The 19783-nt window shown below is 28.2% G+C and overlaps 1 protein-coding gene across 1 annotated transcript in view; it reads left to right on the forward strand.

Moving 5' to 3' along the window:
* Positions 1 to 19783, forward strand: part of LOC119672781 (cyclin-dependent kinase 14-like) — a gene marked incomplete in the record, with an annotated part of 829514 nt that overhangs the window by 630536 nt on the left and 179195 nt on the right.

The raw sequence follows: 19783 nt of genomic DNA on the forward strand, positions 1-19783 counted from the left end.
TTTTTTTTTTGTCAGGAAAGATGAATAAATGATGTAAATGAATTATATACATTTACATATACATAGATCCAAATACCACTAAACAGTTGTTTAAAGCAATTAGTAATCGTATGCTGTTTCATATATCCGCAAAAACGATCCGCATATGTAAATGCTTCAATGAAAAATGCGATCATTCAAAAAATTATGTTTCCTATAATTGTGCATTAAACAACAACTGACCTGATTCGGTGCAAATATATCTACATAAAATTATGGCTACATTTCTGTTAACAATTGTTTAACTATTGACCTTATCTAAAAGTCTAGAATTACTGAACGGGCAATAAGTTCGTTGTTTACTATTAACTTTATGTATTTAGTGTTTTCGAGCGAAACAAAATTTTATGCAAATAAAGATTTCAGTTTCAATTCTTGATTCCCATATATTTTTCCAGGCTTTATTAGTCATGTTGATATCTAGCGTTATTGTTTTAGGAGCTCTGTCAGACAAGACTCTGACACAAATGTCGTGTGCCAGAAAAAATTTATGTAAATCTATCCACAACGATAAAATTGAAAATAACATTGTTCACCTGAATTTAATTAAAAACCATAAAAATTCAAATTCGAATTTAATTCTGAATGTTTAACAAGAAAATTTTATTGTTGTTCTCGGTTTCAAGTAATAATTTGAAATCGTTAAATTTTCAAAATTCTTCTCAAAATATAGCCTACTATTTATTTAAGCTTGAATATGCAGACGGTGATTTTGGGGCTTAATGTGAAAGAAGTACTTAACATTATTTAAGATTTCATAAGTATGACTTTGAAAAAGATTTTCCTAGAATTAAACAAAATTAAATTTAAATTAAAAAAGTTTATGTGACTTATTTAAAATTATTTATTTTAACTTGTAATATAATATAATGACGTTGTGTTTCTATTTGAAGAGTGTTTTTGGAATATACTTCTCAGATTGATTGATGGCATTGAATTTACAGAAGTTATGTAAAATATTAAATTAGTTAAATTATTTTATTTTTTAAATCATTAATTTTAGTTCTGTTAGGCAACAACTAGACATGACTTGCGTTTATCTCTCGTGTATCTCATTTAGCGTAATAATTCTGCATTAGAAAATCTTGTTTTAATTTTACCTAAACTCAAATGAATTCCAAGGACTACTGCTTTTCGATGTGTAGTCTTATTAGCTAGCAAAACAACAGTACCAAGTAAATGATAAATCCTCAATAATTTTAATTCTGATTGTTTTTGCTCTTGTTCCGCTTAACAGAAAAACACAAATTCGCTGTTACAATTCATTATAATAAATTCATAATTGTCCGTTAAAATAATATTCACAATAATTCATTTGCATTTCGCAAGAAAACCTCGATTCCGTTGTTCTTTTGTATATGTACGAATAGTTGACGCCATTACTGACGCCATTTCAGCAAATGCAAGACCGCAAGATTTAAATGCAGTACTGACAACTGCAGTCATAGGTACACCCGCATGTGCAGATACTTTTTTATCTGAATTGTAATGGTGATTGCGGTTGGATGATATAAATGCAGTTAGTTGATCTTGTTGTTGACTGTTAACTACCAGTTGCAGTTGTACTCTTAATTCTTGTTAAGCTTATTTGCCTTGATATTTTTAATAAATTTAATTTGTGTTGTTGTCTTAAAAGCTTACAACATTCTATATAACAATTCACACTGTTAACTGATAAGATATAAAGCGGATATTGCAAGCATGCTCAACTTGCAAGATAAATTAAACCTTCAATATATGTATTTAAACACTTTATCTCAAATATATTATATTAATCTAATTTAATATATTATATGTTGTTCTAAACATATATATATATATATATATAAACTTTTAAATTTAAATACAAGTAACTATCTTGAAATGATTATCAGTTATTAGATAAGTTTAAATTGTAGTATATGTTTGGTAGTATATGACAGTTTGGTAATTTAGTAAGCTTTTTAACACAAATAATTCCGTATAGCAACTTCAAAGCGGTTGAACTGATTTGATATTGATTTCACACAAAAATAAAGACACTGCATGGGTGCATACGTGATCAGCTGCCATAGCAAAAATTCAGAATCTCGTCCCCATGCAGCTTATACTCCAGACTCTGCTTTTTCCACAAATTTTTATTTCTAAACCCAAAGAAATGGTTCAATGCAAAGAGATTTAGTTCCAATGACGAGGTTATCTCTGAAACAAATGGTTATCTTAAAAATTTTGAGAAAAGCTATTATTTGGAAGGCATACAAAAATTGAAATAACGCTGAACTAAATGTATCGAGCTATTTTATCTAAATTATCAAACTATCCTCGTATAATAAACAATTCCACTTTACCTCGATAATTCAAAAATATCATTTGCATTTACCATTACTGATCCTTTATCTTATATTAAGTATAATCCCACTTGTTTTTGACCTTTGTGTAATCATTATTATTGAAATTATTTTTTGGCAATTGATTTTATCATTAATACTTTTTTCAAGTATTATATTTTTATCTTAAAACTACACAATTTCCTATTATGCGTGCTGGCGACTAAATTTGTTCATCACATTATCGGCATATGATATTTATGCCAAACTAATCTCTTGCCACATAAGTCTAATTAATATTCGTATCTCTTCTTATATAAGTCCATACAGAACTTTAACCTTTTGTTATTATTGTTACTTAACATAAATTTAAAATCTTTAATTCTATAAGGCTTTCAAGAATTTGCTGCCACTTCTGTGTTTATCAATCCCTCAGCACTCATCAATCCCGTACAGATTCTACGAATATTAATGAACAAGTTCTTCTTAAGCTTCCATTAGACTAAAAAAAAACTATCTTTAATTGTGAGGGGCTATAATTATATGTATTTGTCATTTTTCTATTGCTTTGAATTTTTGAAATAGCTGTTATACAAATTTATCAATATGAATGAATATTGTAAATATATCAATCATTTTTAAATCTCTTCTTAGATCAAATCGATTTAATATTCGTAATTTATATGTAACATATTACGGAATCATAAAAATAAGATCTAAATGAATAAAAATTATTAAAAAGATTTCATGACATACTGAGATAAAGTTTTGACATATCGGGAAACAGATTATATATTTGAGATATTAAAGGTTCGTTACGGTAATCTAAGCTAAGCTTGATTTTACACTCAAACTATACTAATTTATATATTCGTAATTAATATTAATTTAAGATTTTGTAGCGGTGTTGCAAAACATTTGCTTAAAAAATTGCAGCAATTAAAATATGACATTGATTAAGATTAAAATATATTAAAAATTTGTACGAGTACATGTACATTTTTTAAAAGCAAACAGATCTGTATTTTCTATAATGAAAATTAATTTGTTTTAATTTGTAAAATATTAAATTGTGCTATAAAAAGGATTAAATAAATTATTTTAATATAATATGATATATTTAAAATAAGATATATATCCTGACATAGACATTACCATATATAAATTTGCGCTTCCCAAACTTGATGAAGAGTCTAGGAACTTATGTTACTTGATTACAATAACTTGATGATCGGTCAGCGTTTCATTAATAAGTATATTTAGCGTTGAATTTTGATACTAGTTTATAGTTAACAAATTAAACAATTTAATTAATTATATAGTATATACAAAACCACATTCAATGTTTAGATTGGACGTATACTATGTTTCCATTTCTTACTTGGTTTCCATTGACATACATAAGGTATTTATTGCATAGAAAAGAACTATTATGTGTCAAAAAGTTCTTTGAAAGAGAGAGCTTTAGTTTATTCAGAAAAATTATTATTTATCTCTTATGTATTCAATTAATAAAAACAAAGATTTTATTAAATACTCACTTTTTCAGTACGTTTGTTTACAGCTCAGCTGTTGTTTGTTTACATTTTACAAATAAAACAAAAGACAAATATTTCAAATTTCGGTAATTTCCCTTGTGGGAAATTTCTTTTTAAGGATTGCATTTCCTTAAGGTTATTTTTCCTTACTTTATTATTAAGTAAGTTCAACAGCATGAATTTTTCGCAGTGTAACTTACTAAGGAAGTAGTGAAAATACCATATACTGTTAGTGTGTTAGTGACTAAAATTTTTATCACAATGATTTTACTATTTAAGACCTAACTGAGATTCGTCTCCAGTGAGATGTGCTATGGTATCTACTACAGTTTTTAATTTAGCTTAATAATTTTCCATATTTGTATCATGTAACGAAAAAAAACAAACGCAATTATTTTTATTGAATTTCTTATATTGAAACTACAAAATTTATTCAGAGAATATTAATTTAAAGGTCACTGTCGTGCATTACAAATTAGTCTAAATATATTATCGGTATGCATATATTGTACATACAAATCAATTCATATAAATAGTTCTAAACATGATCGAAGAGATGCATTTCAAAAAGTGACGCAATTGAGATTGATAGTTGCAGACTTGCTGTCAGACAATACGCATAAGATCAAGTAAAGACATAAACGACTCCGTCAAACTCACAAAGAAAATACAAGACATGAACTACAGTGAGTTTGTCAGAATGCGTAGGTGAACTCAAGGTCTGGAATAATTTAAATAAAATTGCTACAGTATGTCATGACAAATAAGATAAATAATTGACTGCTAGCAAAATATGAAGGGCATGCCATGCCACTCTCAGTAACAGATAGTTAAAGGAAAATAAAAATCTTAACTTAGTGAAGTGAAACACTCTACCTTGAAAATTATATGCAAATGTTAAAAAATATATATTGTATGCAAATACAATTATAATATATATAAATAAAATTATAATAATATACTGCTTCGGTTCGAAGGATATTTAGTAGACATTTGTAATTATAATTTTTATATCCTGTGACAAGAAATCTATTTAATACGTAAAAGAAGGTAATAGAAGAAATTTCGTATATCGGTTATTGCTAAATATTCAATATCATCTGGTTTTTTAAAATATAAATGAAAAGTTCTAATTCTAATTTCTAATTGAATTTTTATGTTTTTGTTACTAAGTGTCTCTATTGATTTGCTCTTATTTAAAGTCTAACAATAAGTTTTAGAATCTTAAAAATTAATAACATGAATGTCATATTATTAGTTTATATGTATTATATATATATGTTGTTGTTGTTGTGATTTGGGTTAGTGCTATTGCGCACTTTTACGGGACCTTATCCCTGCCCCACACTTAGCTTTAACTGTACTAGAATTATTATCATTTATTTATCATTTATTTATCATCTTTTAACTGATGACGGACTGAAGATCAGGATATCTTCCTGTGCATCCTAAAGTGAACTTAAGGTTTGTATATATATAAATATTAATATATATATATATATATATACAAACCTTAAGTTCACTTCAGGATGCACAGGAAGATATCCTGATCTTCAGTCCGTCATCACTTAAAAGATAAATAAATGATAATAATTCTAAATGATAATAATATATATATACATATATATATTTGTATATATATTATGTTATAAACTAAATATATGTTATTTTATATATACCTACTATAATGAAATATAAAAGTCATTTGTAAATTATTTTAATGGGGCCTCTGTATAGGTAGCCAGGGCATATTTACTAGATATTACGGGGCATAGATGAATAAACAGGATACTTTAGGAAATCAGGATAGCAGTTTATGATCCATTCAGTGTAGAGCAATTATTAGTAAGCAAATTAGTAATCTTTAGGAAATCAGGATGGCAGTACTATCATTCCGTTTCAGTCTAGAGGAATTGATCAAATTAGTAAGCAAATTAGTAATCTTTAGGAAATCAGAATGGCAGGTCTATCATTTTGTTTTAGTTTAAAGGAATTTAATAAATTAGTAAGCAAATTAGTATTCTATAGGAAATCAGAATGGCAGGTCTATTATTCCGTTTCAGTCTAGAAGAATTTATCAAATTAGAAAGCAAATCTTTGTTCTCAGAGCAAAGTAATCTTTAGGAAATCAGAATGGCAGGTCTATCATTCCCTTTTAGTTTAGAGGAGTTTATCAAATTACTTAGCAAAATTTAATGTAATTGAAATTAAATAGTAGTATATCAAAAATATACTCTGTTCTCTTATTACAATGTATAGAAGAATATTTATTTTATACAATGTATACGATATTACAATAAAATCTATTACATTTTAATATATTTTCGATATAATTTGTTTTATTATTGTCTTTCTATTATTTTTATAGTTCATTCGTGTAGTAAAAAAAAAATTAATTTTTATTATCCATTAAAGCACGAAATGTTTCAGAGTCTCTTAATGTTGAATAGACAATGGCTAGAATATTAGCACAATCAGTCTTGAAGTACCTGTAATACAATAAATACTGTGTACGTGAGGATTTCTAGTCGCACTCGGGCAAATTATGAAATTAAATTGCAGATTTCGAATGCAAAACGCGTGCGCCACAAGCTACAAATGAACAAATCGACACAAACGAATTGCAAAGATATTTGTTTATTACAATTTCCATATTTAATATTATTTGCCATTATAAGTACACTTACTTTTTTATATAATAATTTAACTGTCATTGTGTTCAGATAAGAACTGACGTGAAAATAATACAAACGCCTGAGTACGTGGCAAGAGGCAAGTACTCATAACTTAAACATGCGACGACAATTGGCATTTAAAATAATTCTGAGAACAAATAAACAAGGAAGACAGTTTACTGTATGATTTATTTCCACGACTCTAGAGTTGAGTTTTTATACAAGAAAGTCAGATACACTTTTAATTGAAAACTGTGACCAATAAGGAAATGTAGCCAGTAAATAATTACTTTCCTTTAATTATAAAATTCGTGAGCTTTTTAAATTGATTTATTAACTTTCACCCTTTTGATTTTAATGGCATTCAAAACAATCTCATAACTTTTTTTTTTCACATTCAACTCTTGCTGCTATAACAATTTACCTTTTAAAACGGCCTATTTTTATTGTTTAATCGACGGCTGTTTCGCTTTTGTTTTCATACAATTCAGATACACGTTCCACAGATACACGTTGCCAAAAATGATGATGCTTATCACAGCGTTTTTGCTAACGAGCTTCATATCATTTGAGCCAAATCTTCGCAAATCCCTTTGATTGACTACATTCAGTTTAGAGAAAAACCTATTAATAAAAGATGCCTATGCTCGAAATTTGCTAGTTTAAACAGGGGGGAATATATTAGAAAACTATACGAGTATTAATTTAGCATGAAGTTATGAGATATAAAATTAATCGTTTTAGACTTGGCAATTGTACAGATATTTAATATGCTTTGTATTTCGACGCTGTGGGCTACATTGAGAAATAAGCAGATTTCAATGCTTCCTAATAAAAAAGATACATAACATATTGTTTATAAAATATGAAAGAAATTTGTTTTGCTTTGATAATATTTATGACTTTTGCTTTTATATTTTATATTTTTTAATGTAAATGCAAATTATTTTCTTCAACCAATTAATTTAATTATTTTTTTTTTTGCTTTTTAATATTTATGCTAAGTGATTCATTTAATAATGCATTTCATATTAACTTATATTTATATATATATATTTTTATATATATATGAATATTTTTTACACTTTTTCGCTTTATGCGCATTTAAAACGTGGGAAAGTCTTGGTTTTTGTTCGGAGATTGCACAAGCCCAGGCATTGTGCCGCTTATCAGTTCGAAATTATCGTGAGATATGCAAAATGAATCAATTTATAGGTAATTGATGTGTGAGTTCAAATATGAGTTTAGATTTTAGGTAGCTTTTCTTAATGATTATTTGTCGGTATATTGACCGATAGTGTATAAAAGAATGGCGCAGTTAAATTTTATTAATAAGTTTAGTTTTATTTACATAACTTAATGTAGGTAAAATTTTTTATTAATACCATGAAATTCTCTTTAATAATTATGGAAAGAATTTTGTACTGTCAATAATTGCAAAATGAAAAGTACTGTTTAACAGCGAATAAGTGATTAATTTTGACAAACATAGGTATTTCTTAATAAAGAGTTTTGCAATAGAGTATTGAACTTTAAGATAAACAGTTTTTTATTTATCAAAAACACAGTTTTATTACACTAAAATATTTCTCGTTAATATATTTGACTTGATAAGTCACTACACAATGTTGTCAGTTCAACTGATAATCATCAAAGTCAACTTTTCAGTTGCATTAACATTAACAAATTTACCAAAGGGCTTTTACAAAATATAGATTCATTAATTGTTTCTCCAAAATTGACTCTTCATAATAAAGAACTAAATTAAACATATTATTATTGATTCCAAACTAACCTAGTTTGCATAGTTTTCATTTTGTTTAAAAAAAATATGGGCCAAATGCAAACCATGATGTACAACTTCTGAAAAACCATGATAAACCAGTTTTGATCATCTTTAAGTAATTAGACATGAGTGAATGTTACGAGTTTGTATTGACCCTAATTTTATTTCTTCAGAAATATATGTACAATATTTAGTACTGGTCTTTATGAGCAGGGGTTTTACAGATTTAAATAAAGCCATAAATCGATTAGGCTTGTAAAGATAACTATATCCGTGATAAATAATACTGAAAAGCACGGGTTAAAATTCTGTTAGCTGCTGAGTTAATTGCATTATTTTTTTTCTGAAGTATGTCAAATTAATTAGGCTAGGTGTACAATAAATATATATATATAAAGCAATAAGGGTTCACAATAAATATATATAACAAATACAAACAATAAAAATTCAAAGGGTTCGAATAGAAATGAAAAGACAACAACAAAAATTTTAATAAATTAGTTTACTAAAATTTGGCTGACCATACAACGCTGTTTCGAGAACTGCAAAGTACTCATCCTCAGTCATCTTATTAAATATTCCAATTTTTTTAATTAGTTTATAGCCCGTATATAATTTGTTGGGACTACAATTGCAAGGTTTAGAACTCATGCCTGTCAAATTAAGTTCAATTTCAAATTAAGTGACCTTATATATCCATTGTTTAAATAGTTTAAATATTTGTATTGCATTAAAGGGAATATCAAAACAACCTCAAAGTATATGCCTATATTCTCCATCCGCTCAGCAGTCCAGTGACGCTCATCGACCAATCTGTCTCTGTCCCAGTATATGATAGTCACTCCCTCTTTAAAATGAATAAAAAGAATTTTGAACATAGATTGCTGGAAATAATCATAGAATTGTTGTACTAATGACTAGAGTCTCATGGCTCTGTATCACACCTATCGTATAAGTTAGTAATAGTTTTTATTGATTAATTGTAAAACTCTTTAACTGCATTAAAATGATAAGTGATGCTTTAAATTATTTTCATATCGGTTGAAATTTGGATATAATTGCAATTGAAACTGTATTTATGGAAAAAAAATGCATTATATTCTAAAAATTGAGCATATAGATGTCTTATGCTTAAATATTTTTTTATAAGTACGTCGCTACTAAAAATTTCAGCTATTGATAAAAATTTGATTTCTATCTGTCTGATAAGCTGAGACGTTTCTGCATAACTTGTAACTACAAACCACTGATGGAATAGCTAGCTGAGGCTACAAAGAAGAATTCGACTCATTAAAGACGACTTAAATAGAGAAAGAAGAGAACTAACCATATAAAGGGCACAAGACTTTAGGTTGTCATAAAACTATGTTCCACTTTCTTATCGTAACTTTTACAAATTAAGTTTTTTGATATTTAAAATAAGAACTAAATAAAATAAAATAAAAGCACTACATATTTGGAAAGTATTTATCTCCATTTTTTACCTTATTTTACATCATTTCCAATCTAGAATTAGACAATGTGCTAGCGTTTAATGCATCTAATGCATCCTAATCCTCTACACAAAATAACAATGTCTATTGAATCAAAGAAAATTTTTAACTAAATTTTTAACAAGGTTGATTTTAACCCACGTCGCCTATCTAACTACTGTATATAAATATATGAGTCTCTATATACCATAAAATTAAAATATTTAAATGCAACTTTTAAAGAGCAAATTCCATAACAAAAATCTATGCAGTTTTTATTATACAATCTAAACAAATAATAATTCTTTCCTTATAAACTATGAACAGTAACTAGTGCTGCTATTGATATAAACAAATTGATATATGAGTTATTCATACTACCATCGTTAATCACATCAAAACTTAAAGTCTTGTATGTTATTTATATATGGAAATATTATCAATTGAATAACTTACAATTTCTTGGAAAAGCCAATTGGCGATAATTGAAAAATGCTACTAAGCTTAAATGAGATATGTTGATAAATGAGTAACAAATAATTAAAGTATATTTAAATTAGCTCGGAATAATGTGGTTACGATTAAATTAATCGTCTATGTCGATACTTGATAGCCACTTTCTAAAAAAGACTTGCATTACTACACATATTTTAAGCTATTTGTTAAAAAATTTGAGAATCTCATACCAAACATATTATTGTTTATATTTGGCATGATGTAAAAAGTTATCTACTATATATTGATCTATGTAATTTGTGTGATCCTCTCGATTATTTTTGTTTTCACAAATCTATATTTAACTTAGACTTGCTGACTATTATTATTATATATATATATTGCATGTATAGATTATAAGTAATAAATAATATATATTTCAAATTATTTTCCGAATTCAATAAGTTCTGTCATACGCAACACCTAATTCCCAAAAGTATACAATATAATGCAAATATGGAAAACTAACATTGCCACTTTGGCTACCACTTAAAAGAGCAGGAAGGTAATAACAACAAAGTCGACTGTATTTTAATCCCTAAAGCGTTTTACCACTCTGCACTAATGGCACCCATTAAAACAGCTTTATTTGGAGTAAGTAAGCTGAGACACATTATAACAGCGTGTTTGGAATCAGCAAAGAACGTCAATCCTTTAAAATAGGCACGACATTAAGCATGGAAAAATTGCAGTGAAACAATTTAAGTCAAAAAAAAGTGCTTTGGCAATTTTATCTGCGGACTGCATCGCCGCACTCAAACAGACAAAGACAGACTTCTTTTATTGACTTTACAGTGAAAACTTAGTTCAAGTGATCTTACCGTGCAACGGCAGAGCTTATTTACGGTATTCGAGCATTTAAATTATTTTTCTCTTTAATGATAATTTCAACAAAGCTGACAGAAACTGTCAATGGTTTTGGAAAATCATTTTGGAAATCTACACTAAATGAGGCAAGTGGGTTGCCACCTGCACGATCAGTCAATTATGAATGAAAAATGTTGGCAAATGCTTGTCATTTTGTCATAGCGCGTAAATTTCACGTGCTCACTTACTAACTGAGATACACAAATATTCAAACTGGAAAGTTGTGAAAAATGTCATTAAGTTGGAAGACAAGGCAACTTCGGCTACGATAGCGGTTTATGGCAATATTAACGCCTTTAAGACAAGTCGATACTTGAAATAGTAACTTCAGTCTATGCAACAACAAAATCATTATTAAAATTTGAAATTTTTTTCATTAATTCATATTGAAATTAATATTTCTTTTCTATTAATTATGTATGTAACTCAGAAAAGTGTTAATTTTATTGATAACTGAATGTGTAAAAAACTGTGTGATTAGTAATGACTCTGTTGACCGTAGCGTGTAATTAATTAGTGAGAAACATTAAAACAACAAATTCGTTACTAATTAAAATTCAAATACAGTAGCTTTATACGCTGTCACCGAAAATGTCGCTTTGGACAGACAGCAAGACAGACACACAACCTTTTTAAGAAATTTGAATTACAAATACTTTAAGGCGAAGATTTTAATTAATTAATTGGACACACTTTTCGATATGCCAAAAACGATGCATACTAAGTGGCTTTTTGCTCTTGATACACTGAATACTTCCCACACTGATTTTGGTTAGACCAATATGCAGCGGGGTACCGGCCAGATTGGGCATTTAAGTCTCACTGACAAAAGAGTAAAAGACTTCTTAAAGTAACCGCAACATCTTAAGCATAAAATATGTAGTAATTCTATTTAAGCGCTGTGTAAACTTAGCAGCGGGAAACAAATTAAAATTAATAAATTAATTTTTTAATTTAAATATGAACAAAGTATGAGTATATATAGTACGAGTTTGTAGAACGCATAAAGTAGTTGTTTTACAACTTCAATAATTACAATATCAGGTCATAATCATAAAATCGATATAAATGTATTTTTAAATTTTAAAAATAGTGTATATTTCGATCATTACTTATTATTTAATTAGTCTTTTCGTTAAATAAGATTAATACAATTCAAAAAAATAATCTTAAGTAGTAATCATAAATCAAATATAATTAAAAAAAGTCAAAATTATTAAAGCAATTTTTCTATTTTTTACAGTATGTTAAAGTGTTTACATCCTACGATAATAATTATAATGCAGAGATCATATACATGATCTAATTATTATTATTATATATTATCTAATTATTATATTACATGATATTATTGTAAGTATGATAATATTACTTACTGTAATTTTTTCTATTAAGAAGCTTAAAGTGTTAAGATCCAAGTTGAAAATCTCTTCCAGCAAGTAAAGTCAAATGTCGTTACTAAATATCAGTAATAATTATAAGGCACAGATCAAGAGAAAACTACTAACAATCGTAAATAAGTATCTGAGTTGAAGCATGTATTGCTGCAACCCCCTTATAAAAAGATAAAATTAGGCTAGATATAATGCCTGAAGAACACATCCTTATAAGAAAAATTATATTAATCGATTAAAATTATTTTTAACGTCTTTTTTGACGAGAGAAATTAAATTCGATGAAAGTTATTTTTAACATCTCTTTTGACGAAAGAAACAAAATTCTTAATATATATTAATGTTTTCATTAGAGTGGTATTTCGAAGAGTATTAAATCACAAAAATAATATGTTATTATTTTATTAATTAATTAAATTTTTGGTTGATCATACAACTGTATTATCAAATACCTTTCATCCGATCAATGCAAATAACAAAAATATCGCTGAGTGTGCTAAAGAAGGGAGAACCTAAATACTTAACTCTGATTCTGGACAAGCCTGGACATAGACACAAAAGGTGTTCTGGTGTCTTACTTCAAGCACCGGTAGACATGTACTACAGGAGACACTACATGGTAGGACGCACTTAGCCCCATGTCGTCCTATGGTCTAGTGTCCTGTTAAAACAGATATTAACCTAGGTACCTGGTTTGCTTCAGAACATGTTCACAGAATACATTGTTTGTTTTATTTTTTTACTGCTGATAAAGTGTAATTTTGGGTTTTAAGCACTTTATTTCAATAATGACTGTGTTCACTTTGGTGATTGAGCCATTTAAGTTAATTTATAAAAGTATAAAATACTTTTTTAAGCTTAATATGATTAGGTAGAGATCCCTAATTAGTACAATATATGATGTATTTATTTTTGCTGAGCTACTTGCAATGGAAAATAAATATCTATGGTCTTGTCTTGATTCGTACTTAGTTGTTGTCATTTATATTCCTTTTATCCTTGTTAGCCTAATGCGGACTTAGGTCCTTAGGTCATATTGTTTTTATGAATCAGGTTGCTTATCTCCCATGTTTAATATAAACGGTTGATATAATACGAAGAGTCGCTAGGATGCCCAGATTCTTTTACTAAATAATTTACTAAACATAAATAATATAGTTATTGCTAATTTTCGTGATAAACTAAGCATCGCAGTTACCTGATATTGAGGCAGTATATAAAAAAGCATCCAACTCAATAAACAAGACGTCGCGCATATAATTTAAAAATTCTCATTACTTTTTGATTAAATGTCATATTGGACATATTAAATTTTTTTAATATAAGTTGTTACAAAGAATTAAAAAGAACAAACTTTTAAATTTTAAGTAGTTCTCAAGAAAACTATAAAAAGTGATATTGTTTTTTTAAATTAGACAATTGTATTGATTCATTCGTTAACACAGAAGCTCTGTCGAAGATGGCAGACATCCCTCACTTAGGGGAGTTTTCATTGTATTATTATAAAGGACTATCCTACTATCAACATTATATATTAAACAATTAATATTACCAGTCAAAACTGGAATCGCACTGGCTTTATACTAAAACCACTTCTTAAAACATAAATACATATAGTTTAACATTTAAGTGTTAATTATGATATATGACATATTTTGACTTATATCGTTCATAAAAAAATAAAACTAAAAGTTCTACGTTAATTAATTAGAATTAATTACAATTAATTTAATTAAATTTAATAAATTCCGACAAAATTTGCTTATTTCTGTGAATAAGATCATTCACTGACGTGAAAATATTTCAAATTTGTAACTAATTCTTCATCTATTCTTTAAAATCTATATATTTACTGATATTACAAATTATTATCGATGCATTTATAAATAATTGAAGTAAAACTAATAAACTTTTATTGTCACTAAAATCGGCGCAATCAATTCTATAATTCAATATATCTGTAGTTATTTTACGTTTTGAACTTTTCTGTTGTATATAAATATTAAAAACGGCAAAAAAGTCTGAAGTAAAAATTGAATAAAAATACTTTATAGGCGTTTCTGCATATAAAGCAAACATTAAACCAAGATAAACTTTGCAATTGTCTGTTTCAGATAATCTGTGATTTAAAAACTCCTACAGGTCAAACGAAGACATCAATTACTTTGGCGCAAGGCAAAGGATATACGTTAAAGAAGTACCGACTACAAAAGCAAAATCTGAATAAAAAACATTATGCATTACATGCATATTGATGCACTGCATCAAGTGACCTCTCAATTTATGTGCTTATGCCATTTAAACACATAAAGCGAACAATCCGAAATAATTTCAAAATAAAAAAGAAACAAATATGTCGATACTCATAGCAGTCGCACATGCTCCTTCCTCGTCATCATCCATTGAGGCGCTTATGCACTTCATGCGTTGATTGTTTTATTATGATGATGTTAAATTACAATAATCCAGCAGTTGAATCGTAATCGCATTTGTGTGGGTTGTCGTCATCATAGCCATCCCATCTGTGCCTTTGGTAACTGCAACTGCTCCGGCAGCATAAGGAAAGCAGCAATCTCATTGCTATGCTGTTAGCTCTCCATGTTTGCTTAAGCAATTCAACAAAAGAAATTTTAAGATTTCTATCTAACTTATTTTTTTAGTACATAACACATGCACATTTTTTTTTATCATTATCTACTAAAGATACGGTTACGCTATGGAAGATATCTTTTTAGATATGATGGGCTTATATTTTTAATATCAAATTCGTTAAAGTTCCTTACTTTTCTTTTTAATAATAATATTTTGTGATATTAAAAAGTAAAGTCTGATTTACAAACAAATTGCAATCACTTACTTATTATAGAATCGTGGGACTATAGTTACGAACGAATACTTTCTTTCTATAATAAGTGTAGACAATTGTACAAAATGTTTTAACCACTGAAAAACATTCCATTCAGTAATATCACATCATTTCTGCAACAAAAAGTACTATTACTTATAGAAATAATACTGCATTAAGAGTGCAATTCTTTAAAATAAAAATAAAAATAAATATAAAAATTGATAGCTAATCTATACCTAGACAGAAATTGATAGGTAAAACAGATCGCGTAAACATTGATTTTCGCGTCAGCTAGAATTTCAAAGTTCTCATCTTGGTCGTAAGATATAGGAGCACTGCATATCTTATTTAGAACCGAAAACTTCTCCATGATAACGCGATGGTGTCATAATTATCTTACAAATTGGCACAAGAGTTAATAACCACAATAGAAATGTTTCAATTTCAGTTATTAATTATGCCATTATCTTTCGAACAGACTTTAATAAGTTTAATATTTAGAAATATAAGTTTTATATCAAAATCTATAAAAAAAAACCCAAAAAATGAAACAAGTGAGGATTCAATAAACAGTTTTAAGGCAAAATAGAGAAATCTCTATTTACGTAGTTATTTAGTCTACTGTCTTTTAAATAGACGTTGATACCATTAAAGTCGCTTCCAATCTTAAACTCTTAAATCTTCATTTAATTAAAACAGCATCTTTGTCGGTATTTATAGAAAAATTCAAGAAATAAACGACCCAATATCCTTTTAACAATTTAATTTATGAATCGTAGTACTCTGTTAAGGTTCCTCATAGTTATTTATACGCGACAACCAAATACTTCAGTCATACTGATATGGATGATGAATGAGTAGTATATAAGTGCACATAAATGAGTTCAGCCGTACAATTCTGCAGTCCATAGTCAGTGTTTGTTTAAATTTGTTTGCTCACAACTAAGATTGTAAATGACGATTGATTAACATTCCAAAAGTATTATAACTAAAGTACATAACTTTCGTTTTAACTACAAAAACACATTCTTTTCCGAGAGGTTAAACCTTAGATTTTCGGCAGGTTAACTGTTAAAAAATAATGACATGTATGACACGTGTAGTACAATAATTTTTCTATGTTGTTGTATGAAAACTACTGTTCCAATCCCTGCCACTGCGATTCACAGCTAAAGGCTAATATATGACCAATAAAGCCAATAAAGAGTGTCCTCATACTTTCTCAGCAACCAGATTAAGTGCTACTTGACCAATTTGCTCCAAATCTAGAACCTCTGACTGGGTACACAGAAGCAAATCAGAAGTTTCTAGTTTTCTAGGGGCCAAGCTTAGCTTATACTGTAGTATCCTGTAGAATATTTTCACCGGTGCTGCAGGAAAAGATACCACAACACCTGCTGTGTCTATGTCCAGGCTTGTTCAGATCTAGGCTTAAGCTTTCGGCTTGCTCTCTTTTTAACACACTCGGCGATATTTCCAGGATTTGATATGACCAGACACTAGCCTTAATTAATCATGTATTAATGCTTTTGGCTGGTTTTAACATGACAATTCTTCTACCCACTATAGTAGAAGATTGTGAAATCAAAACTGCTTTCTTAGCTAATTGAGGAGGATTTGCTCCTCTCTCTCAACCTAACCTGGGATATAAATACCTATTAAATACATTTTTATTTAGTTGAAAGTCCACAACGACATCGACTTAGATTTATAAAGGTGTTTAAATTACTATTAATTTGTTTTTTAAAAATATTTATGAAATCTTTTTTAATTTTTTTTTTGGAAATATCATTGTAATTGTATGTGATGGAAAAAATCATTACTACAGAATGACTGAATTAATGTTTAATTATTATTTTACAGCATCGAATTACACTAAAATTTAATATCTTTGTACACAATTCAGTTATGGCTTACGAAAATTTCGAAGTGTGGTACATGCATTAGGCCTGTTAACCTCAGTTCTAATGGCAATGTAAGAGTGCAGCACATATCGAAATGTGTTGCAAGCGTTTTAAACTTAACTGCGTTAACACCAGGCCAAGACAATCGTGCATTGTGTGACGTTTCCGATGGTGCTAAGTCGTAACCAATTCTCCTACTTTGGGCATGATCTCCGCTAACAATCAATAGAAAGGTTAAGATATTTTCGCAATCAACAACAAAAGCAGCAGCAACTACTGCAATGTGTAGCACAGATTGCACCTTCTAAAACGACTGCTACCTGTGATAGCCCCATTATGAGTACAGGATTAGTTTCATTTTTCGCCAACATTGCAGAGGTTTTTCTTCGTTTCGTCCGGTCTTAGCAATATAAACTGTTGAGGTTGGTTTTTGAGGTTGAAAATAGAAAAGATATAAAGAAAAAAACTGGAGTCATTTTAAAATTGTTGCACGTAGGAAACGTGTTGAAAATCTCTGTACGTGCCGTTGCACATAAGTGCGGTTATGTGTAAGTACGCGAAAAATAAGTGCAACATTACATTTTTTTTTTACATTGCAATTTAATAAATATAAATATATTATACATAAACATACTCATTTATATATTTATATACTAATTTTTACATATACTCTTATAAGTTCAATTAAGCCTTAAGTAGTGTTTATGTGTAGGTATTTTGATATTTATATATATATAAAATATACAATATTAAAATCATATATTAATTTCGAAATATATACATTATTCAAATAAAAATAGATCAAAAATTAAACACTCCTATTAGTTAAAAAACTTTTTAATTTAAATAAAATAAACTGAAATCTCAAAAAATTAATTAAATTTTATTATCCAAAAGCAAATTTGAGTTCAAATATATCTTAAGCAATAGCAGCGCGTTGTTATTTATTGCCCATCACTGCCGTTTTGCTACAATTATAGGCGTTATTGGCTCAGACAATCAAGCCAAATTTATATTGGCTTCCAAGCCATAAAATAAGCCTTTTGGCAGTTGGTAATTGCTTAGCAATTGCTTTTAACAGCGCCGCGGCGTTTTAGTTTTACTTGTCCGCAGAATACCTGACGGAATATTGCCGCCAAATGGACCGCTTGCGGATTTTGTTTACATTATTAAAACTACAAGTTATTCAAATGTTATTTTAATAAATTCAAATTGATTTTTTTTATTGCTTTGTTATATTAAGAAGTTTAATAGAAATAGCGCTTTTTAAGAATATTCATTTACATATTATACGAAATGAGAAGTAATTAAAATCAGGCGTCGAAATTGATAAACCGGAGGTATGCAGTTCCATGACAAATTCTGTCCAATGAAATTTGTCTACTCAAAGTTTGTTTTCAAATCTTTAAATTTTATAAAGACACACAATAACCCTATAGACCTAAGTAGATTCGCAGGATCGCTATTATAGCCACCCGTACTAATGTTTCGTGATTACATGTGAAGAAAATTATATGCCATACTGTACAAATTGTAATTAAAAGTTCCAAATAAGACATTTAATGTCATTAAGATGAAATAAGTGACTACACAGTTACAACAGCCACATCTTCACGTGTACCTAAATAGTACGAAAAACACTTCATTTGCTATGCCACATTTATTATACTCTCTTGTACTTAATATTTGGATATATTGATTAAAATATAAAAAGATATTAGATAAGACAGACTTGCCAACACCGCGTTATCGACTCTCAGAATAGTTACAGGCTCCTCAGGGAGGTATGCAGATCTGAGGTCAATTATTGCTTAGTCTGATGAAGTGATAAACAATAATCTAGTCAAAGCGCAAAGAGGGGTTTTGAAGAAATCTCATCATAACAAATATCTAAGAACCTCAATAAACAGAGTGCTAATAATAGTTTTTTAAAACTATTATTTTATAATATTATGGCAAAATTACTTTAGATACGTTAATAAAATCAGTATGAAAGGTGTTAGCTGGAGCATCAGCATTAATTAAAATATATTTTTAAATAATAAAAGTTGCTGAATAAAGTTTCATGTGAAGTCGTTTCCTAGTAATATTTGCATTCTTTCCATTTTTAATAAATTAAATAAATATTTATTCTGTTTATTTACATAAATATAAAGTACAGCCCATGAAAAATTAACTTTAATTAACATGCTCTATTTAGCCCGTTTATTACGTTTTTACTTAGGTTATATTTTATAACTATTTATATCTTTTGAGTATTATAATTTATTGTAATTTAATTTATAGTCATTTGAATAGGTACTCTAATCTGTGCAGCTTTTAAAATTAATATCCTCAGCTTCATATAAATTGCCAATATTCAATAACTGGATTTATATCTTCCAATTTATTTAGAACTATTATTTCTAATCAAATATGCAGATCTTTATGAACACAATTATCGATTATTATCCAAAAAG

The sequence above is a fragment of the Teleopsis dalmanni genome, chromosome 1, assembly GCF_002237135.1.
Source record: "Teleopsis dalmanni isolate 2A chromosome 1, ASM223713v2, whole genome shotgun sequence".
NCBI classification, from domain to species: Eukaryota; Metazoa; Arthropoda; class Insecta; order Diptera; family Diopsidae; genus Teleopsis; species Teleopsis dalmanni.